The sequence below is a fragment of the Crotalus tigris genome, unplaced genomic scaffold (genome assembly GCF_016545835.1).
Source record: "Crotalus tigris isolate CLP2741 ecotype Arizona unplaced genomic scaffold, ASM1654583v1 scf7180000024062.70398, whole genome shotgun sequence".
NCBI classification, from domain to species: Eukaryota; Metazoa; Chordata; class Lepidosauria; order Squamata; family Viperidae; genus Crotalus; species Crotalus tigris.
Window position 1 is genome coordinate 28,534 of NW_024100364.1, and position 24,550 is coordinate 53,083.

The following is a 24,550-nucleotide window of genomic DNA, read 5'->3' on the forward strand; positions in this document are numbered from 1 at the left end:
TTCTCAGCAGAGCTTTGATTACATCATCGGGGATGCTTCTGACCTATGGGCATCTCATCCACGGGAGTTCTTGGAACTGCAATCAACACAGCTGCGGGATGATGGAACGGAGAAGAGGGCTCCCGTGGGATTTGCGGACTGGATTCAGGCCTTCCTACTTGAAAGGAGCCTCCAAATGAAGAGATGAAGGACAGGAACGTGACCTTTAGGACATAATAGGATTAACCCACCACCTTTAAAAAACCCCAAAAGGGCACACTCAAGCCAGGTGTAAGTACATTGCACAGGGACAGGAAGAACCTCAAATACAAAGCCCAAAGAAGGTATAAAAGCCCACCATTCCCAGCTCCATTTTGTCAGCCACCCAGAAACATGCTGTGTCACTGAAGTTTCGGGTAAGTAAATAAACAAGAATCTTCTTTCCAAACAGCCTCCATTTTATTTATTCCCAGCTTGGACTGGACCTTATGATTTTTCTTTCAACAGGACAAACTTGATTCAGCAGATACATATCTTCCTAGCTGCTTCTTTGATGTTCTGAAAACCAAAATGGCATTTTCTCAGTGTACCTCGAAATCCTGCAAAATGATGGCCTAAGCCAGGGGTCTGCAACCTTAAACACTCAAAGAGCCACTTGGACTCGTTTCCCAGAGGAAAAAAAAACACTGGGAGCAGCAAAACTTGCAAGCGCAGGTGCACAGGCATGAGGGGCGGAGCTTGTTTGAAGGGTTTAATTAAAAATAAAATAGAGGCTGCTGTGCATGAGTTCTCTCTCTCTTTCTCTGTTTCCTCTCTCTCTCTTTCTCTTTCTCTCTTTCTCTCTCTCTCTCTCTTTCCTCTCCCTCTCCCTCTTTCCTCTCGCTCTCTCTTTCTCTCTCTCCCTCTCTTTCTCCCTCTCTCCTCTCCCCCTTTCTTTCTTTCTCTCTCTCTCCCTCCCTCTCTCCCTCTCTTTTCTCTCTCTTTCTCTCCCTCTCTCCCCCCCTCTCTCTTTTTCTCTCTCTCACTACACTATATCCACATGGAGAGAAGTAAGCAGTGGGGTACCACAATGTTCCGTCTTAGGCTCAGGACTCTTCAATATCTTCATCAATGACTTAGATGAGAGAACAGTCAAGTGACTCGTCTGTCTTTTTAGCTACACTTCGAGGTAGATGGACTCGCATGGAAGGATGCTCATTTTCATTGCCCTTCCTTCCCCTACTCCCACAAAACACACCCAGGCCCCACAGCTTCCAAAAATAAGCCATAAATACAAGATGTTTTATATAAATGAAATCAATAAAATATGAATAAAAAATGAAAAAAAAATTCTGCATTTGAAAACTTGCATTCTTTAATGACCATTAATGGCATTACAGGAAGTGCTGGGGTGTCAGAAAAATCAGGATGGCAGCCGCTGGCAGCCGCACAATCAGGTTTCACTACATATCCAGGAGAGGATGGGGGACGGTGGCAGATAGAAAGGGGGTGGGGGACTTGATACCTAGTTTGCCGGGCGAGTCTGGCCACGGCTGGAACCGGAACCGAGCACCCGAATGGGCCAAGCAGTCGGGAGCCCACCGCCGGCAGGAGAGGAGAAGAGAGGAGAGGAGCCAGGAGCTGGGCCGGGAGCCGAGGGGTCCCCAGGAGAGGCCTCGGGGGAGCAGAGAGCGCCGAGGCAGCAAGGCGGAGGGAGCGGGTGGCGGAACTGGGGGACGGGGCTGGGTAGAGGGTCTCGGGGGCAGGCAGAAGCTCCTGCTGCTCCAGAGCCTCTCGGGGGGAGCAAGAGAAGGACGACCTAACATCCAGCTGTAAGTACTCTATTGCTCGCCTGCATTATATATGCCAACGTTAAAAAAACATTCTGCTACAACACACCTCCAGTAACTCAAAAAGCCCTAATACCCCACTTTTCTCCTGCACCCTATATGTTCACAATTTGAGAAATACATTTATTTAGAACAAACCTCGAGATACTAAAAATGCCCTAATATATTCCTACACTCTATTTTCAATGCATATGTCCACTTTAAAAAAAAGACTAAAACAAATCTTCAATAACTATACTACTTTTGTAATGCATTATATATCTCTACTGCATATATAATATCTAAAGTATGAAATGAAAAAAAAATCCTAAACCCCCCTATATATGCCGATATTTCTCTCCTTTATTATATGTCTCCACTTTTTAAAAAGCTTGTTTGGTTAAAACATAGCTCAAGTGCCTTAACAAGCCCTAATAGATAGCTAAACTCTACACCTGTAACGTATTATATATATGTCCATTTTGATTAAAAGAAAACCCTGGAAAATGAAACGATGAAGGACCGAGCAAAAACAATAAGACACAGAAAAATTAAAGATATCATGAGATACCAGCATGGTTGCTCAAAGAGCCCTCCGAGAAGTACAATATGGTCAGGTAGAAAAAAAATGGAAAGAGGGGCACATAAGTAAAGCAGAATACCAGCGAGTAGACTGAATTTGCAAGGACCGACTCGGAATAGCAAAGGCCTGGAATGGGCAAAGACTGGCAACAAAGGCCAAAAATAATAAAGGAAAATTTTATGTAAGGAACAAGAAGAAAGTCAAGAAAGTCAATAGGTCCACTAATGGGAGCAGAAGGCAGGAAGGAGACAGGCAGCAGGGTGAATTCAGAAATGCTTAACTCCTTTCCATCTCTTTTTCAGCAAAAGAAAAAAAAACAGCCTATCAACAGCAACATCGAGAGAGATAGAATCTATATACGATTCCAAATAGGCACGAAATTAGTCAAAGAGGACCAATCCACTCTGGATGGGTAGAAATCACGCCGACCAGATGGTTTGCCTCCCAGGCATCCAAAGGAGCTGGCAGACCTAATTTTGGGGTCACCAAATATAATTTCTGAATGCTCCTGCAGCCCAGGGGAGCTCTCAGAGAACTGTAAAAAGAGCTTGACATCAATTCCTGGGAAAATCCTGGAATAGAGAATCAAGTGGTGGATCCTCAGGGGGCTGACCAGCCGCACCCAGTGTTTATTCCTTAATGGAGCTACCGCTACATCTACAAGAAGGGAAGCATTCTGTGGGGTACCTCAGGGATCTGCCTTCGGCCTAGATCTCTTCCACATCTTCATCAATGATCTAGATGAGGGGATAGAAGGAGAACTCACCAAATGTGCAGAGGACATCAAGATTGTTGGAAGATAGGCTCAATATCCAGGAGGATCTTGACAGACGTGAACATTGGGCCCATCTAACAAGATGCAGTTCATTGGTGAGAAAAGTACAGTTCTTCCTTAGGCAGGAAAATCAATTGCACAGGGACAGAATGGGCGGTACCTGGCTCAGCAGGGATAATTGTGAGACGGATCTAGAGGAAAACCACTTAAGGATCAGCCAGATGTGTGCTGCAGCTGTCAACACAGGCCAATGCAGTCTTAGGCAGCAATAAAAGAGGGGCAGTTTCAAGATCGCCAGAAGTGCTGGTACTGCTTTATATCGCACTGGTGAGACCACCTTGGAATATTGTATCCAATTCTGGTCAGCCCGATAGAAAACATTGTTGAGACTGCAGAAAGTTTGAAGAGAAGAGCAACAAAGATTATTTAAGAGCTGGAGGCTAAATCGTTTCATGAACGGTTCAGGGAGTTCGCTATGTGTAACTTATCGAAGATGATAAGGATCGGGCAGACACAACAGCAGTCTTCCACACTGTTAGGGTCTGTCTCAAAGGACAGGGAGTGACTTAAGAACTGCAGAGCAGGAAAAAAGACAAGGGTGGACGTTGAAAGGGAGACCCAACCAAGAAGTCAGGAGAAATTTTCAGACAGTAAGAAGTTGTGAGTGCTCCATCACTGGAAGTTTTCAAAAATGGACAAGCAAACCATTTGACTGGGATGGCAGAAAGTTCCTGCCTTGAGCAGACGGTTGGAGTAGAAGACCTCCAAAGTCCCTTCCAGCCCTATGAATCAATCTCTTATGTTCTACCACCCCTAAGACTACTTGACCACCCACAGGCCACTGACCACCCCCGGCTTCTCCCTTCTGTTGCCACTCTCTTGCAGGCTCTGGAGCAGCAGGAATGTCTGCCTGCCCCCGAGACCCTCAGCCCAGCCCTGTCTTCCAGCTCTGCCACCAGCTCCGTCAGCCTTGCGGCCTCCGGGGGTCTCTGCTGCCTCGTGGCGTCTCCTGCGGACCCCTCGGCTCCCAGTTCGGCTTCTAGCTGTTCTCCTCTCTGCTCCTCTCCTGTGGGCTGCTGGGATGCCAGCTGCTCGGCTCATTCAGCCACTCGGTTCTGGGTTCCAGATCCTGTTCTGGCCAGACTTTCTGCTCTGCCCACCGCAGAGCCCTCACCCTGTCCCTGGTGGCCCTCATCCTCAGCTGGAACTCTGAGGCTTGGAGAGGAGCCTGTGGACTCACCCTACCAAGTTCACCTCCAGGCTCCTTTTTGGCTCGGAGCCCTGGGATTCCCCAGCCCTCTCAGGCCCTGATGCTCGGTGGCTGTGAGGTGTTCAGCTCAGCTGACAGCCCTGCAGTGATTGGGAGGGCGAGGGTGAAGGTGTTGCTTCAGCTGGTAGGGGGGGGGGCTCGCCTGGCTCCCCGGCACACTAAGTGGCAAGTCAGGGGAAGGGAGGGGAAGGGAGTGAAAGGGTAAAAGGCCACCGTTCCTCCATTCCAGCTATGGGGAGAGAGGGTCAGCGAGTTGTCCCATGTGCTGGTCGCTTAGGAGCGCCAAAACCATTTCTGAAGAAGGCCACTTGGCTGGGGACCTCCCTGTGGAGATCTTCACTGTCTTTCTCGAAACACCTGGTCTGCAGCTGTAATTCTTGCATCGTCATTTTGACATGGTTCAGTCCTTCTCCGTTGTCCTCCTCGGCTTTCCACAGGTCTCCAACAGTGGCCTGGGAAGCATAGCTCTGCGGCGGCTGCTGTTGCTGCTGTAGATTGTTGACTTGCTTCTTTTTTTCCCTCAAATTCTGCTGAAGAGGACTGACTTTCTGCATCAGTTGGCTGGAGTGGCTTTTCTCCACATAGTAACTTTGGCCCGTCTCAACCTGTTCATGCTGCAGACTTTAGAGGTGCTTCTTCAGTTCTTAAGAAGGTTCCAGACTTCTTCGAGACCTCTTCTCAAAGGTTCTAAGGCAGCCTTCTCATATTTGAGAAAGGCCGCTTGGCTGCTGACCTGCAGCGTTCTTTGTGCAGTTCTTCAGTGTGTTTCACCAAATATTTGATCTTTAGCCCTCGCTGAGGGATCATGGTGGTGGCACGCTCCAACCTTTCTCTTTTGTCCAGCAGTTTTCTGCCACTTTTTTGTTGTGCTCTTTAGTTGATCGACCGTCTTCTTGAGGCAAGTGTGCTGCTCTTTCATCCATTGTTTGTCTCTTGAATTCCTGGGTCTGAAGGTCAAAGGCATCTCTTGACTGCTTAACCATCACTGGCCACTGAGAGATAGCCCAGGGATATTCACTGTAGGGCCGTTTCTTCCCTGTTGCTGACCTGTCTGAAGAAATGGAGAGACACAGTCACATCCTCCCTCCGTTCAGGGGCCATTTTGCTAACCGGCCTTAAAGTGGCCCATTTTGGGAAACATGGACATAATGCATCGATCATGACCTCCCTTCTAACTGTCCCAAGTTCCCATTTGATTCTGACTTCTTTTCAAGACAAATCACCTCTCAAAAGAGTGCAAAGGAGTCGGCATCAGCAATCGATCAGTTTGGCCATCTCTGGCCCTACTAGGTTGCTTCTGGTGACCGTAAGAAGCGAATTAGGAAAGAAGCCTCCGCTCCAAGTACTGACCAGGGCCATCCAAGGCACAACAGTCTGCTGGGTGACATTGAACCAGTCTCCCTCTCTCAGTCTTAGCCTACCTCACAAGCTTGTTGTTGTAGGGACGAAGGAGTCTTCGGTATGTTCACTGCCTTGAGCTATTTAGGGAAACAATAAAGGTCAGTAATAAATCTCAGTAAAAAAAATTATAAATAAATAAGTAAATCTATCACCAGGCCGAATCTGTAGGTGAAATAACCATATCTAGCCAAAGGAGTCCCTTTTTAGCTTAATTTCCCCAAATCTTTGAGCCCGGTCAGTTTCCAGCTTGGTGGTCTCAATGCCTATCTTGAACTGGGACATCTTGAAGCCCGTTTTTTCTCTAGATAACATTGCTGCCCCCTCCCCCCAGCCAGCCAGTCCCAGCCCCTTTCTGGAGACATGTACCTTTGAGATGGTGGATTGGCAGTTTGTCCACAGGAACGGAGGCTGCTAACACGGCAGGTATCAGCACCACTGTGATCCGGGATTGAGCCCCACATTTCTAGTCTTGCCCCCTAATTCTGCCTTAATGGGAACTGTCTCTTTCTTCTGACACATCCAAACGAGGGAGATCCTCGCTGTGCCTACACTTCCAATGGTACTGAAAAGTGTGATGTATCACGGGTCCTCGCACATATGACTGTAGCAGCATCTCCAGGGTTGCACGCTCAAGACTTGGGTGCAGGGCGATCGGCTTGGAGTTACGGCAAGTGACAGCAATGGGCAAAACGGCACTTGCTTAATGACCATTAATGGCAGCAGGGACTCGCCCAGGAAGTGCTGGGGTGTCAGCAAAATCAGGATGGCAGCCGCACAATCAGGTTTCACTACATATCCAGGAGAGGATGGGGGACTGGGGCAGAGCGGGAGGGGGTGGGGGACTTGCTACCTAGTGTGCCAGGCTAGTCTGGCCACCGCTGGACCTTGGAACCGGAACCGAGCAGCCGCATGGGCCGAGCAGTCGGGAGCCCACAGCCGGCAGGAGAGGAGAAGAGAGGAGAGGAGCCAGGAGCTGGGCCGGGAGCCGAGGGGTCCCCAGGAGAGGCCTCGGGGGAGCAGAGAGCGCCGAGGCAGCAAGGCGGAGGGAGCGGGTGGCGGAACTGGGGGACGGGGCTGGGTAGAGGGTCTCGGGGGCAGGCAGAAGCTCCTGCTGCTCCAGAGCCTCTCGGGGGGAGCAAGAGAAGGACGACCTAACATCCAGCTGTAAGTACTCTATTGCTCGCCTGCATTATATATGCCAACGTTAAAAAAACATTCTGTTACAACACACCTCCAGTAACTCAAAAAGCCCTAATACCCCACTTTTCTCCTGCACCCTATATGTTCACAGTTTGAGAAATACATTTATTTAGAACAAACCTCGAGATACTAAAAATGCCCTAATATATTCCTACACTGTATTTTCAATGCATATGTCCACTTTAAAAAAAAGACTAAAACAAATCTTCAATAACTATACTATGTTTGTAATGCATTATATATGTCTACTGCATGTATCATATCTAAAGTATGAAATGAAAAAACAATCCTAAACCCCCCTATATATGCCGATATTTCTCTCCTTAATTATATGTCTCCACTTTTTAAAAAGCTTGTTTGGTTAAAACATAGCTCAAGTGACTTAACAAGCCCTAATAGATAGCTAAACTCTACACCTGTAATGTATTATATATGTCCATTTTGAGTAAAAAAAAACCGGGAAAATGAAACGATGAAAGACCGAGCAAAAACAATACGACACGGAAAAATTAAAGATATCATGCAATACCAGCGTGGTTGCTCAAAGAGCCCTCTGAGAAGAAGAGGGACAATTAGGCCATGTAGAAAAAAAATGGAAAGAGGGGCACATAAGTAAAGCAGAATACCAGCGAGTAGACTGAATCTGCAAGGACGGACTCGGAATAGCAAAGGCCTGGAATGGGCAAAGACTGGCAACAAAGGCCAAAAATAATAAAGGAAAATTTTATGTAAGGAACAAGAAGAAAGTCAAGAAAGTCAATAGGTCCACTGATGGGAGCAGAAGGCAGGAAGGAGACAGGCAGCAGGGTGAATTCAGAAATGCTTAACTCCTTTCCATCTCTTTTTCAGCAAAAGAAAAAAAATCAGCCTATCAACAGCAACATCGAGAGAGATAGAATCTATATACGATTCCAAATAGGCACGAAATTAGTCAAAGAGGACCAATCCACTCTGGATGGGTAGAAATGACACCAACCCTCCCAGGCTTCCAAAGGAGCTGGCAGACCTAATTTTGGTGTCACCAAACGTCATTTCTGAATGCTCCTGCAGCCCAGGGGAGCTCTCAGAGAACTGGAAAAAGAGCTTGACATCAATTCCTGGGAAAATCCTGGAATAGAGAATCAAGTGGTGGGTCCTCAGGGGGCTGACCAGCCGCACCCAGCATTTATTCCTTAATGGAGCTACCGGTACATCTACAAGAAGGGAAGCATTCAGTGGGGTACCTCAGGGATCTGCCTTCGGCCTAGGACTCTTCCACATCTTCATCAATGATCTAGATGAGGGGATAGAAGGGGAACTCATCAAATGTGCAGAGGACATCAAGATTGTTGGAAGATAGGCTCAATATCCAGGAGGATCTTGACAGACTTGAACATTGGGCCCATCTAACAAGATGCAGTTCATTGGTGAGAAAAGTACAGTTCTTCCTTAGGCAGGAAAATCAATTGCACAGGCACAGAATGGCTCAGCAGGGATAATTGTGAGACGGATCTAGAGGAAAACCACTGAAGGATCAGCCAGATGTGTGCTGCAGGTGTCAACATAGGCCAATGCAGTCTTAGGCAGCAATAAAAGAGGGGCAGTTTCAAGATGGCCAGAAGTGCTGCTACCGCTTTATATCGCACTGGTGAGACCACCTTGGAATACTGTATCCAACTCTGGTCAGCCCGATAGAAAACATTGTTGAGACTGCAGAAAGTGTGAAGAGAAGAGCAACAAAGATGATTTAAGAGCTGGAGGCTAAATCATTTCATGAACGGTTCAGGGAGTTCGCTATGTGTAACCTATCGAAGAGGATAAGGATCGGGCAGACACAACAGCAGTCTTCCAGACTGTTAGGGTCTGTCTCAAAGGACAGGGAGTGACTTAAGAACTGCAGAGCAGGAAAAAAGCCAAGGGTGGACGTTGAAAGGGAGACCCAACCAAGAAGTCAGGAGAAATTTTGAGACAGTAAGAAGTTGTGAGTGCTCCATCACTGGAAGTTTTCAAAAATGGAGAAGCAAACCATTTGACTGGGATGGCAGAAAGTTCCTGCCTTGAGCAGACGGTTAGAGTAGAAGACCTCCAAAGTCCCTTCCAGCCCTATGAATCAATCTCTTATGTTCTACCACCCCTAAGACTACTTGACCACCCACAGGCCACTGACCACCCCCGGCTTCTCCCTTCTGTTGCCACTCTCTTGCAGGCTCTGGAGCAGCAGGAATGTCTGCCTGCCCCCGAGACCCTCAGCCCAGCCCTGTCTTCCAGCTCTGCCACCAGCTCCGTCAGCCTTGCGGCCTCCGGGGGTCTCTGCTGCCTCGTGGCGTCTCCTGCGGACCCCTCGGCTCCCAGTTCGGCTTCTAGCTGTTCTCCTCTCTGCTCCTCTCCTGTGGGCTGCTGGGATGCCAGCTGCTCGGCTCATTCAGCCACTCGGTTCTGGGTTCCAGATCCTGTTCTGGCCAGACTTTCTGCTCTGCCCACCGCAGAGCCCTCACCCTGTCCCTGGTGGCCCTCATCCTCAGCTGGAACTCTGAGGCTTGGAGAGGAGCCTGTGGACTCACCCTACCAAGTTCACCTCCAGGCTCCTTTTTGGCTCGGAGCCCTGGGATTCCCCAGCCCTCTCAGGCCCTGATGCTCGGTGGCTGTGAGGTGTTCAGCTCAGCTGACAGCCCTGCAGTGATTGGGAGGGCGAGGGTGAAGGTGTTGCTTCAGCTGGTAAAGGGGGGGGGCTCGCCTGGCTCCCCGGCACACTAAGTGGCAAGTCAGGGGAAGGGAGGGGAAGGGGGTGAAAGGGTAAAAGGCCACCGTAACTCCATTCCAGCTATGGGGAGAGAGGGTCAGCGAGTTGTCCCATGTGCTGGTCGCTTAGGAGCGCCAAAACCATTTCTGAAGAAGGCCACTTGGCTGGGGACCTCCCTGTGGAGATCTTCACTGTCTTTCTCGAAACACCTGGTCTGCAGCTGTAATTCTTGCATCGTCATTTTGACATGGTTCAGTCCTTCTCCGTTGTCCTCCTCGGCTTTCCACAGGTCTCCAACAGTGGCCTGGGAAGCATAGCTCTGCGGCGGCTGCTGTTGCTGCTGTAGATTGTTGACTTGCTTCTTTTTTTCCCTCAAATTCTGCTGAAGAGGACTGACTTTCTGCATCAGTTGGCTGGAGTGGCTTTTCTCCACATAGTAACTTTGGCCCGTCTCAACCTGTTCATGCTGCAGACTATAGAGGTGCTTCTTAAGTTCTTAAGAAGATTCCAGACTTCTTCGAGACCTCTTCTCAAAGGTTCTAAGGCAGCCTTCTCATATTTGAGAAAGGCCGCTTGGCTGCTGACCTGCAGCGTTCTTTGTGCAGTTCTTCAGTGTGTTTCACCAAATATTTGATCTTTAGCCCTCGCTGAGGGATCATGGTGGTGGCACGCTCCAACCTTTCTCTTTTGTCCAGCAGTTTTCTGCCACTTTTTTGTTGTGCTCTTTAGTTGATGGACCATCTTCTTGAGGCAAGTGTGCTGCTCTTTCATCCATTGTTTGTCTCTTGAATTCCTGGGTCTGAAGGTCAAAGGCATCTCTTGACTGCTTAACCATCACTGGCCACAGAGAGATAGCCCAGGGATATTCACTTTAGGGCCGTTTCTTCCCTGTTGCTGACCTGTCTGAAGAAATGGAGAGACACAGTCACATCCTCCCTCCGTTCAGGGGCCATTTTGCTAACCGGCCTTAAAGTGGCCCATTTTGGGAAACACGGACATAATGCATCGATCATGACCTCCCTTCTAACTGTCCCAAGTTCCCATTTGATTCTGACTCCTTTTCAAGACAAATCACCTCTCAAAAGAGTGCAAAGGAGTCGGCATCAGCAATCGATCAGTTTGGCCATCTCTGGCCCTACTAGGTTGCTTCTGGTGACCGTAAGAAGCGAATTAGGAAAGAAGCCTCCGCTCCAAGTACTGACCAGGGCCATCCAAGGCACGACAGTCTGCTGGGTGACCTTGAGCCAGTCTCCCTCTCTCAGTCTTAGCCTACCTCACAAGCTTGTTGTTGTAGGGATGAAGGAGTCTTCGGTATGTTCACTGCCTTGAGCTATTTAGGGAAACAATAAAGGTCAGTAATAAATCTCAGTAATAAAAATAATAAATAAATAAGTAAATCTATCACCAGGCCGAGTCTGTAGGTGAAATAACCATATCTAGCCAAAGGAGTCCCTTTTTAGCTTAATTTCCCCAAATCTTTGAGCCCGGTCAGTTTCCAGCTTGGTGGTCTCAATGCCTATCTTGAACTGGGACATCTTGAAGCCCATTTTTTCTCTAGATAGCCAGACAGCCAGTCCCAGCCCCTTTCTGGAGACATGTACCTTTGAGATGGTGGATTGGCAGTTTGTCCACAGGAACGGAGGCTGCTAACACGGCAGGTATCAGCACCGCTGTGATCCGGGATTGAGCCCCACATTTCTAGTCTCGCCCCCTAATTCTGCCTTAATGGGAACTGTCTCTTTCTTCTGACACATCCAAACGAGGGAGATCCTCGCTGTGCCTACACTTCCAATGGCACTGAAAAGTGTGATGTATCACGGGTCCTCGCACATATGACTGTAGCAGCATCTCCAGGGTTGCACGCTCATGACTTGGGTGCAGGGCGATCCGCTTGGAGTTACGGCAAGTGACAGCAATGGGCAAAACTGCACTTGCTTAATGACCATTAATGGCAGCAGGGACTCGCCCAGGAAGTGCTGGGGTGTCAGCAAAATCAGGATGGCAGCCGCACAATCAGGTTTCACTACATATCCAGAAGAGGATGGGGGACGGGGGCAGAGAGGGAGGGGGTGGGGGACTTGCTACCTAGTGTGCCAGGCTAGTCTGGCCACCGCTGGACCTGGGAACCGGAACCGAGCAGCCGCATGGGCCGAGCAGTCGGGAGCCCACAGCCCGCAGGAGAGGAGAAGAGAGGAGAGGAGCCAGGAGCTGGGCCGGGGCCGAGGGGTCCCCAGGAGAGGCCTCGGGGGAGCAGAGAGCGCCGAGGCAGCAAGGCGGAGGGAGCGGGTGGCGGAACTGGGGGACGGGGCTGGGTAGAGGGTCTCGGGGGCAGGCAGAAGCTCCTGCTGCTCCAGAGCCTCTCGGGGGGAGCAAGAGAAGGACGACCTAACATCCAGCTGTAAGTACTCTATTGCTCGCCTGCATTATATATGCCAACGTTAAAAAAACATTCTGTTACAACACACCTCCAGTAACTCAAAAAGCCCTAATACCCCACTTTTCTCCTGCACCCTATATGTTCACAGTTTGAGAAATACATTTATTTAGAACAAACCTTGAGATACTAAAAATGCCCTAATATATTCCTACACTGTATTTTCAATGCATATGTCCACTTTAAAAAAAAGACTAAAACAAATCTTCAATAACTATACTATGTTTGTAATGCATTATATATGTCTACTGCATGTATCATATCTAAAGTATGAAATGAAAAAACAATCCTAAACCCCCCTATATATGCCGATATTTCTCTCCTTAATTATATGTCTCCACTTTTTAAAAAGCTTGTTTGGTTAAAACATAGCTCAAGTGCCTTAACAAGCCCTAATAGATAGCTAAACTCTACACCTGTAACGTATTATATATGTCCATTTTGATTAAAAGAAACCTGGGAAAATGAAACGATGAAGGACCGAGCAAAAACAATACGACACGGAAAAATTAAAGATATCATGCAATACCAGCGTGGTTGCTCAAAGAGCCCTCTGAGAAGAAGAGGGACAATTAGGCCATGTAGAAAAAAAATGGAAAGAGGGGCACATAAGTAAAGCAGAATACCAGCGAGTAGACTGAATCTGCAAGGACGGACTCGGAATAGCAAAGGCCTGGAATGGGCAAAGACTGGCAACAAAGGCCAAAAATAATAAAGGAAAATTTTATGTAAGGAACAAGAAGAAAGTCAAGAAAGTCAATAGGTCCACTGATGGGAGCAGAAGGCAGGAAGGAGACAGGCAGCAGGGTGAATTCAGAAATGCTTAACTCCTTTCCATCTCTTTTTCAGCAAAAGAAAAAAAATCAGCCTATCAACAGCAACATCGAGAGAGATAGAATCTATATACGATTCCAAATAGGCACGAAATTAGTCAAAGAGGACCAATCCACTCTGGATGGGTAGAAATGACACCAACCCTCCCAGGCTTCCAAAGGAGCTGGCCGACCTAATTTTGGGGTCACCAAACGTCATTTCTGAATGCTCCTGCAGCCCAGGGGAGCTCTCAGAGAACTGGAAAAAGAGCTTGACATCAATTCCTGGGAAAATCCTGGAATAGAGAATCAAGTGGTGGGTCCTCAGGGGGCTGACCAGCCGCACCCAGTGTTTATTCCTTAATGGAGCTACCGGTACATCTACATGGGCGAAGCATTCAGTGGGGTAGCTCAGGGATCTGCCTTCGGCCTAGGACTCTTCCACATCTTCATCAATGATCTAGATGAGGGGATAGAAGGGGAACTCATCAAATGTGCAGAGGACATCAAGATTGTTGGAAGATAGGCTCAATATCCAGGAGGATCTTGACAGACGTGAACATTGGGCCCATCTAACAAGATGCAGTTCATTGGTGAGAAAAGTACAGTTCTTCCTTAGGCAGGAAAATCAATTGCACAGGCACAGAATGGGCGGTACCTGGCTCAGCAGGGATAACTGTGAGATGGATCTAGAGGAAAACCACTTAAGGATCAGCCAGATGTGTGCTGCAGATGTCAACATAGGCCAATGCAGTCTTAGGCAGCAATAAAAGAGGGGCAGTTTCAAGATCGCCAGAAGTGCTGGTACCGCATTATATCACACTGGTGGGATAGAAAATGTTGCTGAGACTGCAGAAAGTTTGAAGAGAAGAGCAACAAAGATGATTTAAGAGCTGGAGGCTAAATCGTTTCATGAACGGTTCAGGGAGTTCGCTATGTGTAGCCTATCGAAGAGGATAAGGATCGGGCAGACACAACAGCAGTCTTCCACACTGTTAGGGTCTGTCTCAAAGGACAGGGAGTGACTTAAGAACTGCAGAGCAGGAAAAAAGACAAGGGTGGACGTTGAAAGGGAGACCCAACCAAGAAGTCAGGAGAAATTTTGAGACAGTAAGAAGTTGTGAGTGCTCCATCACTGGAAGTTTTCAAAAATGGAGAAGCAAACCATTTGACTGGGATGGCAGAAAGTTCCTGCCTTGAGCAGACGGTTGGAGTAGAAGACCTCCAAAGTCCCTTCCAGCCCTATGAATCAATCTCTTATGTTCTACCACCCCTAAGACTACTTGACCACCCACAGGTCACTGACCACCCCCGGCTTCTCCCTTCTGTTGCCACTCTCTTGCAGGCTCTGGAGCAGCAGGAATGTCTGCCTGCCCCCGAGACCCTCAGCCCAGCCCTGTCTTCCAGCTCTGCCACCAGCTCCGTCAGCCTTGCGGCCTCCGGGGGTCTCTGCTGCCTCGTGGCGTCTCCTGCGGACCCCTCGGCTCCCAGTTCGGCTTCTAGCTGTTCTCCTCTCTGCTCCTCTCCTGTGGGCTGCTGGGATGCCAGCTGCTCGGCTCATTCAGCCACTCGGTTGTGGGTTCCAGATCCTGTTCTGGCCAGACTTTCTGCTCTGCCCACCGCAGAGCCCTCACCCTGTCCCTGGTGGCCCTCATCCTCAGCTGGAACTCTGAGGCTTGGAGAGGAGCCTGTGGACTCACCCTACCAAGTTCACCTCCAGGCTCCTTTTTGGCTCGGAGCCCTGGGATTCCCCATCCCTCGGAGGCCCTGATGCTCGGTGGCTGTGAGGTGTTCAGCTCAGCTGACAGCCCTGCAGTGATTGGGAGGGCGAGGGTGAAGGTGTTGCTTCAGCTGGTAGGGGGGGGCTCGCCTGGCTCCCCGGCACACTAAGTGGCAAGTCAGGGGAAGGGAGGGGAAGAATTCCTTTTCTTTCTCGAAAGGGTAAAAGGCCACCGTTCCTCCATTCCAGCTATGGGGAGAGAGGGTCAGCGAGTTGTCCCATGTGCTGGTCGCTTAGGAGCGCCAAAACCATTTCTGAAGAAGGCCACTTGGCTGGGGACCTCCCTGTGGAGATCTTCACTGTCTTTCTCGAAACACCTCGTCTGCAGCTGTAATTCTTGCATCGTCATTTTGACATGGTTCAGTCCTTCTATGTTGTCCTCCTCGGCTTTCCACAGGTCTCCAACAGTGGCCTGGGAAGCATAGCTCTGCGGCGGCTGCTGTTGCTGCTGTAGATTGTTGACTTGCTTCTTTTTTCCCCTCACATTCTGCTGAAGAGGACTGACTTTCGGCATCAGTTGGCTGGAGTGGCTTTTCTCCACGTAGTAACTTTGGTCCGTCTCAACCTGTTCATGCTGCAGACTTTAGAGGTGCTTCTTCAGTTCTTAAGAAGGTTCCAGACTTCTTCGAGACCGCTTCTCAAAGGTTCTAAGGCAGCCTTCTCATATTTGAGAAAGGCCGCTTGGCTGCTGACCTGCAGCGTTCTTTGTGCAGTTCTTCAGTGTGTTTCACCAAATATTTGATCTTTAGCCCTCGCTGAGGGATCATGGTGGTGGCACGCTCCAACCTTTCTCTTTTGTCCAGCAGTTTTCTGCCACTTTTTTGTTGTGCTCTTTAGTTGATCGACCGTCTTCTTGAGGCAACTGTGCTGCTCTTTCATCCATTGTTTGTCTCTTGAATTCCTGGGTCTGAAGGTCAAAGGCATCTCTCGGCTGCTTAACCTGGAGATGGAGACCATCACTGGCCGTTGAGAGATAGCCCAGGGATATTCACTTTAGGGCCGTTTCCTCCCTGTTGCTGACCTGTTTGAAGAAATGGAGAGACACAGTCACATCCTTCCTCCGTTCAGGGGCCATTTTGCTAACCGGCCTTAAAGTGGCCCATTTTGGGAAACATGGACATAATGCATTGATCATGACCTCCCTTCTAACTGTCCCAAGTTCCCATTTGATTCTGACTCCTTATAAAGACAAATCACCTCTCAAAAGAGTGCAAAGGAGTCGGCATCAGCAATCGATCAGTTTGGCCATCTCTGGCCCTACTAGGTTGCTTCTGGTGACCGTAAGAAGCGAATTAGGAAAGAAGCCTCCGCTCCAAGTACTGACCAGGGCCATCCAAGGCACGACAGTCTGCTGCGTGACCTTGAGCCAGTCTCCCTCTCTCAGTCTTAGCCTACCTCACAAGCTTGTTGTTGTAGGGACGAAGGACTCTTCGGTACGTTCACTGCCTTGAGCTATTTAGGGAAACAATAAAGGTCAGTAATAAATCTCAGTAATAAAAATAATAAAAAAATAAGTAAATCTATCACCAGGCCGAGTGTGTTCGAGATATAACCATATCTAGCCAAAGGAGTCCCTTTTTAGCTTAATTTCCCCAAATCTTTGAGCCCGGTCAGTTTCCAGCTTTGTGGTCTCAATGCCTATCTTGAACTGGGACATCTTGAAACCCATTTTTCTCTAGATCACATTGCTGGCCCCTCCCCCCAGCCAGCCAGTCCCAGCCCCTTTCTGGAGACATGTACCTTTGAGATGGTGGATTGGCAGTTTGTCCACAGGAACGGAGGCTGCTAACACGGCAGGTATCAGCACCGCTGTGATCCGGGATTGAGCCCCACATTTCTAGTCTCGCCCCCTAATTCTGCCTCAATGGGAACTGTCTCTTTCTTCTGACACATCCAAACGAGGGAGATCCTCGCTGTGCCTACACTTCCAATGGCACTGAAAAGTGTGATGTATCACGGGTCCTCGCACATATGACTGTAGCAGCATCTCCAGGGTTGCACGCTCATGACTTGGGTGCAGGGCGATCGGCTTGGAGTTACGGCAAGTGACAGCAATGGGCAAAATGGCACTTGCTTAATGACCATTAATGGCAGCAGGGACTCGCCCAGGAAGTGCTGGGGTGGCAGAAAAATCAGGATGGCAGCCGCACAATCAGGTTTCACTACATATCCAGGAGAGGATGGGGGACTGGGGCAGAGCGGGAGGGGGTGGGGGACTTGCTACCTAGTGTGCCAGGCTAGTCTGGCCACCGCTGGACCTTGGAACTGGAACCGAGCAGCCGCATGGGCCGAGCAGTCGGGAGCCCACAGCCGGCAGGAGAGGAGAAGAGAGGAGAGGAGCCAGGAGCTGGGCCGGGAGCCGAGGGGTCCCCAGGAGAGGCCTCGGGGGAGCAGAGAGCGCCGAGGCAGCAAGGCGGAGGGAGCGGGTGGCGGAACTGGGGGACGGGGCTGGGTAGAGGGTCTCGGGGGCAGGCAGAAGCTCCTGCTGCTCCAGAGCCTCTCGGGGGGAGCAAGAGAAGGACGACCTAACATCCAGCTGTAAGTACTCTATTGCTCGCCTGCATTATATATGCCAACGTTAAAAAAACATTCTGTTACAACACACCTCCAGTAACTCAAAAAGCCCTAATACCCCACTTTTCTCCTGCACCCTATATGTTCACAATTTGAGAAATACATTTATTTAGAACAAACCTTGAGATACTAAAAATGTCCTAATATATTCCTACACTGTATTTTCAATGCATATGTCCACTTTAAAAAAAAGACTAAAACAAATCTTCAATAACTATACTATTTTTGTAATGCATTATATATGTCTACTGCATATATAATATCTAAGGTATGAAATGAAAAAAAAATCCTAAACCCCCCTATATATGCCGATATTTCTCTCCTTTATTATATGTTTCCACTTTTTAAAAAGCTTGTTTGGTTAAAACATAGCTCAAGTGCCTTAACAAGCCCTAATAGATAGCTAAACTCTACACCTGTAACGTATTATATATGTCCATTTTGATTAAAAGAAAACCCTGGAAAATGAAACGATGAAGGACCGAGCAAAAACAATAAGACACAGATAAATTAAAGATATCATGAGATACCAGAATGGTTGCTCAAAGAGCCCTCTGAGAAGTACAATATGGTCAGGTAGAAAAAAAATGGAAAGAGGGGCACATAAGTAAAGCAGAATACCAGCGAGTAGACTGAATTTGCAAGGACCGACTCGGAATAGCAAAGGCCTGGAATGGGCAAAGACTGGCAACAAAGGCCAAAAATAATAAAGGAAAATTTTATGTAAGGAACAAGAAGAAAGTCAAGAAAGTCAATAGGTCCACTGATGGGAGCAGAAGGCAGGAAGGAGACAGGCAGCAGGGTGAATTCAGAAATGCTTAACTCCTTTCCATCTCTTTTTCAGCAAAAGAAAAAAAAACAGCCTATCAACAGCAACATCGAGAGAGATAGAATCTATATACGATTCCAAATAGGCACGAAATTAGTCAAAGAGGACCAATCCACTCTGGATGGGTAGAAATCACGCCGACCCTCCCAGGCTTCCAAAGGAGCTGGCCGACCTAATTTTGGTGTCACCAAACGTCATTTCTGAATGCTCCTGCAGCCCAGGGGAGCTCTCAGAGAACTGGAAAAAGAGCTTGACATCAATTCCTGGGAAAATCCTGGAATAGAGAATCAAGTGGTGGGTCGTCAGGGGGCTGACCAGCCGCACCCAGTGTTTATTCCTTAATGGAGCTACCGCTACATCTACAAGAAGGGAAGCATTCAGTGGGGTACCTCAGGGATCTGCCTTCGGCCTAGATCTCTTCCACATCTTCATCAATGATCTAGATGAGGGGATAGAAGGGGAACTCATCAAATGTGCAGAGGACATCAAGATTGTTGGAAGATAGGCTCAACATCTAAGAGGATCTTGACAGACCTGAACAGGATGCAGTTCATTGGTGAGAAAAGTACAGTTCTTCCTTAGGCAGGAAAATAAATTGCACAGGCACAGAATGGGCGGTACCTGGCTCAGCAGGGATAATTGTGAGACGGATCTAGAGGAAAACCACTGAAGGATCAGCCAGATGTGTGCTGCAGATGTCAACATAGGCCAAAGCAGTCTTAGGCAGCAATAAAAGAGGGGCAGTTTCAAGATGGCCAGAAGTGCTGCTACCGCTTTATATCGCACTGGTGAGACCACCTTGGAATACTCTATCCAATTCTGGTCAGACCGATAGAAAACATTGTTGAGACTGCAGAAAGTGTGAAGAGAAGAGCAACAAAGATGATTTAAGAGCTGGAGGCTAAATCGTTTCATGAACGGTTCAGGGAGTTCGCTATGTGTAACCTATCGAAGAGGATAAGGATCGGGCAGACACAACAGCAGTCTTCCAGACTGTTAGGGTCTGTCTCAAAGGACAGGGAGTGACTTAAGAACTGCAGAGCAGGAAAAAAGCCAAGGGTGGACGTTGAAAGGGAGACCCAACCAAGAAGTCAGGAGAAATTTTGAGACAGTAAGAAGTTGTGAGTGCTCCATCACTGGAAGTTTTCAAAAATGGACAAGCAAACTATTTGACTGGGATGGCAGAAAGTTCCTGCCTTGAGCAGACGGTTAGAGTAGAAGACCTCCAAAGTCCCTTCCAGCCCTATGAATCAATCTCTTATGTTCTACCACCCCTAAGACTACTTGACCACCCACAGGCCACTGACCACCCCCGGCTTCTCCCTTCTGTTGCCACTCTCTTGCAGGCTCTGGAGCAGCAGGAATGTCTGCCTGCCCCCGAGACCCTCAGCCCAGCCCTGTCTTCCAGCTCTGCCACCAGCTCCGTCAGCCTTGCGGCCTCCGGGGGTCTCTGCTGCCTCGTGGCGTCTCCTGCGGACCCCTCGGCTCCCAGTTCGGCTTCTAGCTGTTCTCCTCTCTGCTCCTCTCCTGTGGGCTGCTGGGATGCCAGCTGCTCGGCTCATTCAGCCACTCGGTTGTGGGTTCCAGATCCTGTTCTGGCCAGACTTTCTGCTCTGCCCACCGCAGAGCCCTCACCCTGTCCCTGGTGGCCCTCATCCTCAGCTGGAACTCTGAGGCTTGGAGAGGAGCCTGTGGACTCACCCTACCAAGTTCACCTCCAGGCTCCTTTTTGGCTCGGAGCCCTGGGATTCCCCATCCCTCGGAGGCCCTGATGCTCGGTGGCTGTGAGGTGTTCAGCTCAGCTGACAGCCCTGCAGTGATTGGGAGGGCGAGGGTGAAGGTGTTGCTTCAGCTGGTAGGGGGGGGGGGCTCGCCTGGCTCCCCGGCACACTAAGTGGCAAGTCAGGGGAAGGGAGGGGAAGGGAGTGAAAGGGTAAAAGGCCACCGTTCCTCCATTCCAGCTATGGGGAGAGAGGGTCAGCGAGTTGTCCCATGTGCTGGTCGCTTAGGAGCGCCAAAACCATTTCTGAAGAAGGCCACTTGGCTGGGGACCTCCCTGTGGAGATCTTCACTGTCTTTCTCGAAACACCTGGTCTGCAGCTGTAATTCTTGCATCGTCATTTTGACATGGTTCAGTCCTTCTCCGTTGTCCTCCTCGGCTTTCCACAGGTCTCCAACAGTGGCCTGGGAAGCATAGCTCTGCGGCGGCTGCTGTTGCTGCTGTAGATTGTTGACTTGCTTCTTCTTATTTTCCCTCACATTCTGCTGAAGAGGACTGACTTTCTGCATCAGTTGGCTGGAGTGGCTTTTCTCCGCATAGTAACTTTGGTCCGTCTCAACCTATTCATGCTGCAGACTTTAGAGGTGCTTCTTAAGTTCTTAAGAAGGTTCCAGATTTCTTCGAGACCTCTTCTCAAAGGTTCTAAGGCAGCCTTCTCATATTTGAGAAAGGCCGCTTGGCTGCTGACCTGCAGCGTTCTTTGTGCAGTTCTTCAGTGTGTTTCACCAAATATTTGATCTTTAGCCCTCGCTGAGGGATCATGGTGGTGGCACGCTCCAACCTTTCTCTTTTGTCCAGCAGTTTTCTGCCACTTTTTTGTTGTGCTCTTTAGTTGATCGACCATCTTCTTGAGGCAAGTGTGCTGCTCTTTCATCCATTGTTTGTCTCTTGAATTCCTGGGTCTGAAGGTCAAAGGCATCTCTTGACTGCTTAACCATCACTGGCCACTGAGAGATAGCCCAGGGATATTCACTTTAGGGCCGTTTCTTCCCTGTTGCTGACCTGTCTGAAGAAATGGAGAGACACAGTCACATCCTTCCTCCGTTCAGGGGCCATTTTGCTAACCGGCCTTAAAGTGGCCCATTTTGGGAAACATGGACATAATGCATCGATCATGACCTCCCTTCTAACTGTCCCAAGTTCCCATTTGATTCTGACTCCTGTTCAAGTCAAATCACCTCTCAAAAGAGTGCAAAGGAGTCGGCATCAGCAATCGATCAGTTTGGCCATCTCTGGCCCTGCTAGGTTGCTTCTGGTGACCGTAGGAGGCGAATTAGGAAAGAAGCCTCCGCTCCAAGTACTGACCAGGGCCATCCAAGGCACGACAGTCTGCTGGGTGACCTTGAGCCAGTCTCCCTCTCTCAGTCTTAGCCTACCTCACAAGCTTGTTGTTATAGGGACGAAGGAGTCTTCAGCATGTTCATTGCCTTGAGCTATTAAGGGAAACAATAAAGGTCAGTAATAAATCTCAGTAATAAAAATAATAAATAAATATAGATAAATCTATCACCAGGCCGAGTGTGTTCGGGAAATAACCATATCTAGCCAAAGGAGTCCCTTTTTAGCTTAATTTCCCCAAATCTTTGAGCCCGGTCAGTTTCCAGCTTGGTGGTCAATGCCTATCTTGAACTGGGACATCTTGAAGCCCATTTTTTCTCTAGATAGCCAGCCAGCCAGTCCCAGCCCCTTTCTGGAGAGTTGAAAAATAATCACCAACTGGCTGCCTTCACTGGAGGGCCTGGCTTATTCACTGATTGGCCGGCTCTTCAGGGGCTTTTGCAAGTGAGCCCTGAATCCTCATCCTCCAGAGCTCCTCCACCTGAATGGACAACTGTCCATTGTCCGGAGAGCTGGGAAGCCACAGATGTTGCCCCTTGTTTTGGGGGTAAAGTCCAAATTAAAACGTTGTCCCTTGCATCTGAAATCTAGCATTAGAGATCCAGAGAATCCAGGTTTTTGTGTCCATGTCAATTGGAGTCAAAGGGAAATACACATAAGGATTAGATGTTATTTATCTTAAAAAGATGTTATGAGAATGTGGGTAAAGAAACAAAAAGATTAAATCTTGTACAGTCCCTAAACAAGTACCCTGCAATAGTCCTTGTTTTATAGCCTTTCCTTTTGGGACCGTTCAAAGTTCCAATGGCACTGAAAAGTGTGATGTATCACGGGTCCTTGCACATATGACTGTAGCAGCAACCCCAGGGTCACACGCTCATGACTTGGGTGCAGGGCGATCGGCTTGGAGTTATGACAAGTGACAGCAATGGGCAAAACTGCACTTGCTTAATGACCATTAATGGCATCAGGGACTCGCCCGGGAAGTGCTGGGGTGTCAGAAAAATCAGTGACTGGGAGGGAGAGGGTGAAGCTGTTGCTTCAGCTGGTGGGGGGGGTCACCTGGCTCCCCGGCACATTAAGTGGCAAGTCAGGGGAAGGGAGGGGAAGAATTCCTTTTCTTTCTCGAAAGGGTAAAAGGCCACCGTTCCTCCATTCCAGCTATGGGGAGAGAGGGTCAGCGAGTTGTCCCATGTGCTGGTCGCTTAGGAGTACAAAAACCATTTCTGAAGAAGGTCAATTGGCTGGGGACCTCCCTGTGGAGATCTTCACTGTCTTTCTCGAAACACCTCGTCTGCAGCTGTAATTCTTGCATCGTCATTTTGACATGGTTCAGTCCTTCTCCGTGGTCCTCCTCAGTTTTCCACAGGTCTCCAATAATGGCCTGGGAAGCATAGCTCTGCGGCGGCTGCTGTTGCTGCTGTAGATTGTTGACTTGCTTCTTCTTATTTTCCCTCACATTCTGCTGAAGAGGACTGACTTTCTGCATCAGTTGGCTGGAGTGGCTTTTCTCCGCATAGTAACTTTGGTCCGTCTCAACCTATTCATGCTGCAGACTTTAGAGGTGCTTCTTCAGTTCTTAAGAAGGTTCCAGACTTCTTCGAGACCTCTTCTCAAAGGTTCTAAGGCAGCCTTCTCATATTTGAGAAAGGCCGCTTGGCTGCTGACCTGCAGCGTTCTTTGTGCAGTTCTTCAGTGTGTTTCACCAAATATTTGATCTTTAGTCCTCGCTGAGGGATCATGGTGGTGGCACGCTCCAACCTTTCTCTTTTGTCCAGCAGTTTTCTGCCACTTTTTTGTTGTGCTCTTTAGTTGATCGACCATCTTCTTGAGGCAAGTGTGCTGCTCTTTCATCCATTGTTTGTCTCTTGAATTCCTGGGTCTGAAGGTCAAAGGCATCTCTCGGCTGCTTAACCTGGAGATGGAGACCATCACTGGCCGCTGAGAGATAGCCCAGGGATATTCACTTTAGGGCCGTTTCTTCCCTGTTGCTGACCTGTCTGAAGAAATGGAGAGACACAGTCACATCCTTCCTCCGTTTAGGGGCCATTTTGCTAACCGGCCTTAAAGTGGCCCATTTTGGGAAACACGGACATAATGCATCGATCATGACCTCCCTTCTAACTGCCCCAACTTCCCATTTGATTCTGACTCCTTTTCAAGACAAATCACCTCTCAAAAGAGTGCAAAGATGTCGGTATCAGCAATCGATCAGTTTGGCCATCTCTGACCCTACTAGGTTGCTTCTGATGACCGTAGGAGGCGAATTAGGAAAGAAGCCTCCGCTCCAAGTACTGACCAGGGCCATCCAAGGCACGACAGTCTGCTGGGTGACCTTGAGCCAGTCTCCCTCTCTCAGTCTTAGCCTACCTCACAAGCTTGGTGTTGTAGGGACGAAGGACTCTTCGGTACGTTCACTGCCTTGAGCTATTTAGGGAAACAATAAAGGTCAGTAATAAATCTCAGTAATAAAAATAATAAATAAATAAGTAAATCTATCACCAGGCCGAGTGTGTTCGGGAAATAACCATATCTAGCCAAAGGAGTCCCTTTTCAGCTTAATTTCCCCAAATCTTTGAGCCCGGTCAGTTTCCAGCTTGGTGGTCTCAATGCCTATCTTGAACTGGGACATCTTGAAGCCCATTTTTTCCTAAATCACATTGCTGTCCCATCCCCCCAGCCAGCTGGTCCCAGCCCCTTTTCAGAGACATGTACCTTTGAGATGGTGGATTGGCAGTTTGGTCACATATATGGAGGCTGCTAACATGGCAGGTATCAGCACCGCTGTGATCCGGGATTGAACCCCACTTTTCTAGTCTCGCCCCCTAATTCTGCCTCAATGGGAACTGTCTCTTCCTTCTGACACGTCCAAACGAGGGAGGTCCTCGCTGTGCCCACAGTGCCAGCCATCCAATCCAGACACTTGCCAGGGATTTGGAACAGAGCCTTCCAGCCCTGTGGTCCAGACTACCAAGGATGCTGGAGGTTGTCATGGCAATCTCCAGCCAATGAGGTTAGGAGGAGCCCCTGATGTCACAAGCCAAGCTGAGAGTTGAAAAATAATCACCAACTGGCTGCCTTCACTGGAGGGCCTGGCTTATTCACTGATTGGCCGGCTCTTCAGGGGCTTTTGCAAGTGAGCCCTGAATCCTCATCCACCAGAGCTCCTCCACCTGAATGGACAACTGTCCATTGTCCGGAGAGCTGGGAAGCCACAGATGTTGGCCCTTGTTTTGGGGGTAAAGTCCAAATTAAAACGTTGTCCCTT

General features: G+C 48.9%; 1 long non-coding RNA gene across 2 annotated transcripts; it reads right to left on the reverse strand.

Moving 5' to 3' along the window:
- Positions 1-1,311: 1,311 nt before the first annotated feature.
- On the reverse strand, positions 1,312-18,782 carry LOC120298539. Of its 2 annotated transcripts, none has more exons than XR_005554119.1 (5): positions 16,502-18,782; positions 16,157-16,213; positions 6,183-10,638; positions 5,837-5,893; positions 1,312-5,466 (listed from the first exon to the last, which is right to left on the reverse strand). It is a non-coding gene; the product is annotated as an uncharacterized LOC120298539 (long non-coding RNA). The 2 variants fall into 2 exon arrangements; XR_005554118.1 differs by lacking the exons at positions 16,157-16,213; positions 16,502-18,782 and adding exons at positions 11,009-11,065; positions 11,337-11,665.
- Positions 18,783-24,550: the final 5,768 nt, after the last annotated feature.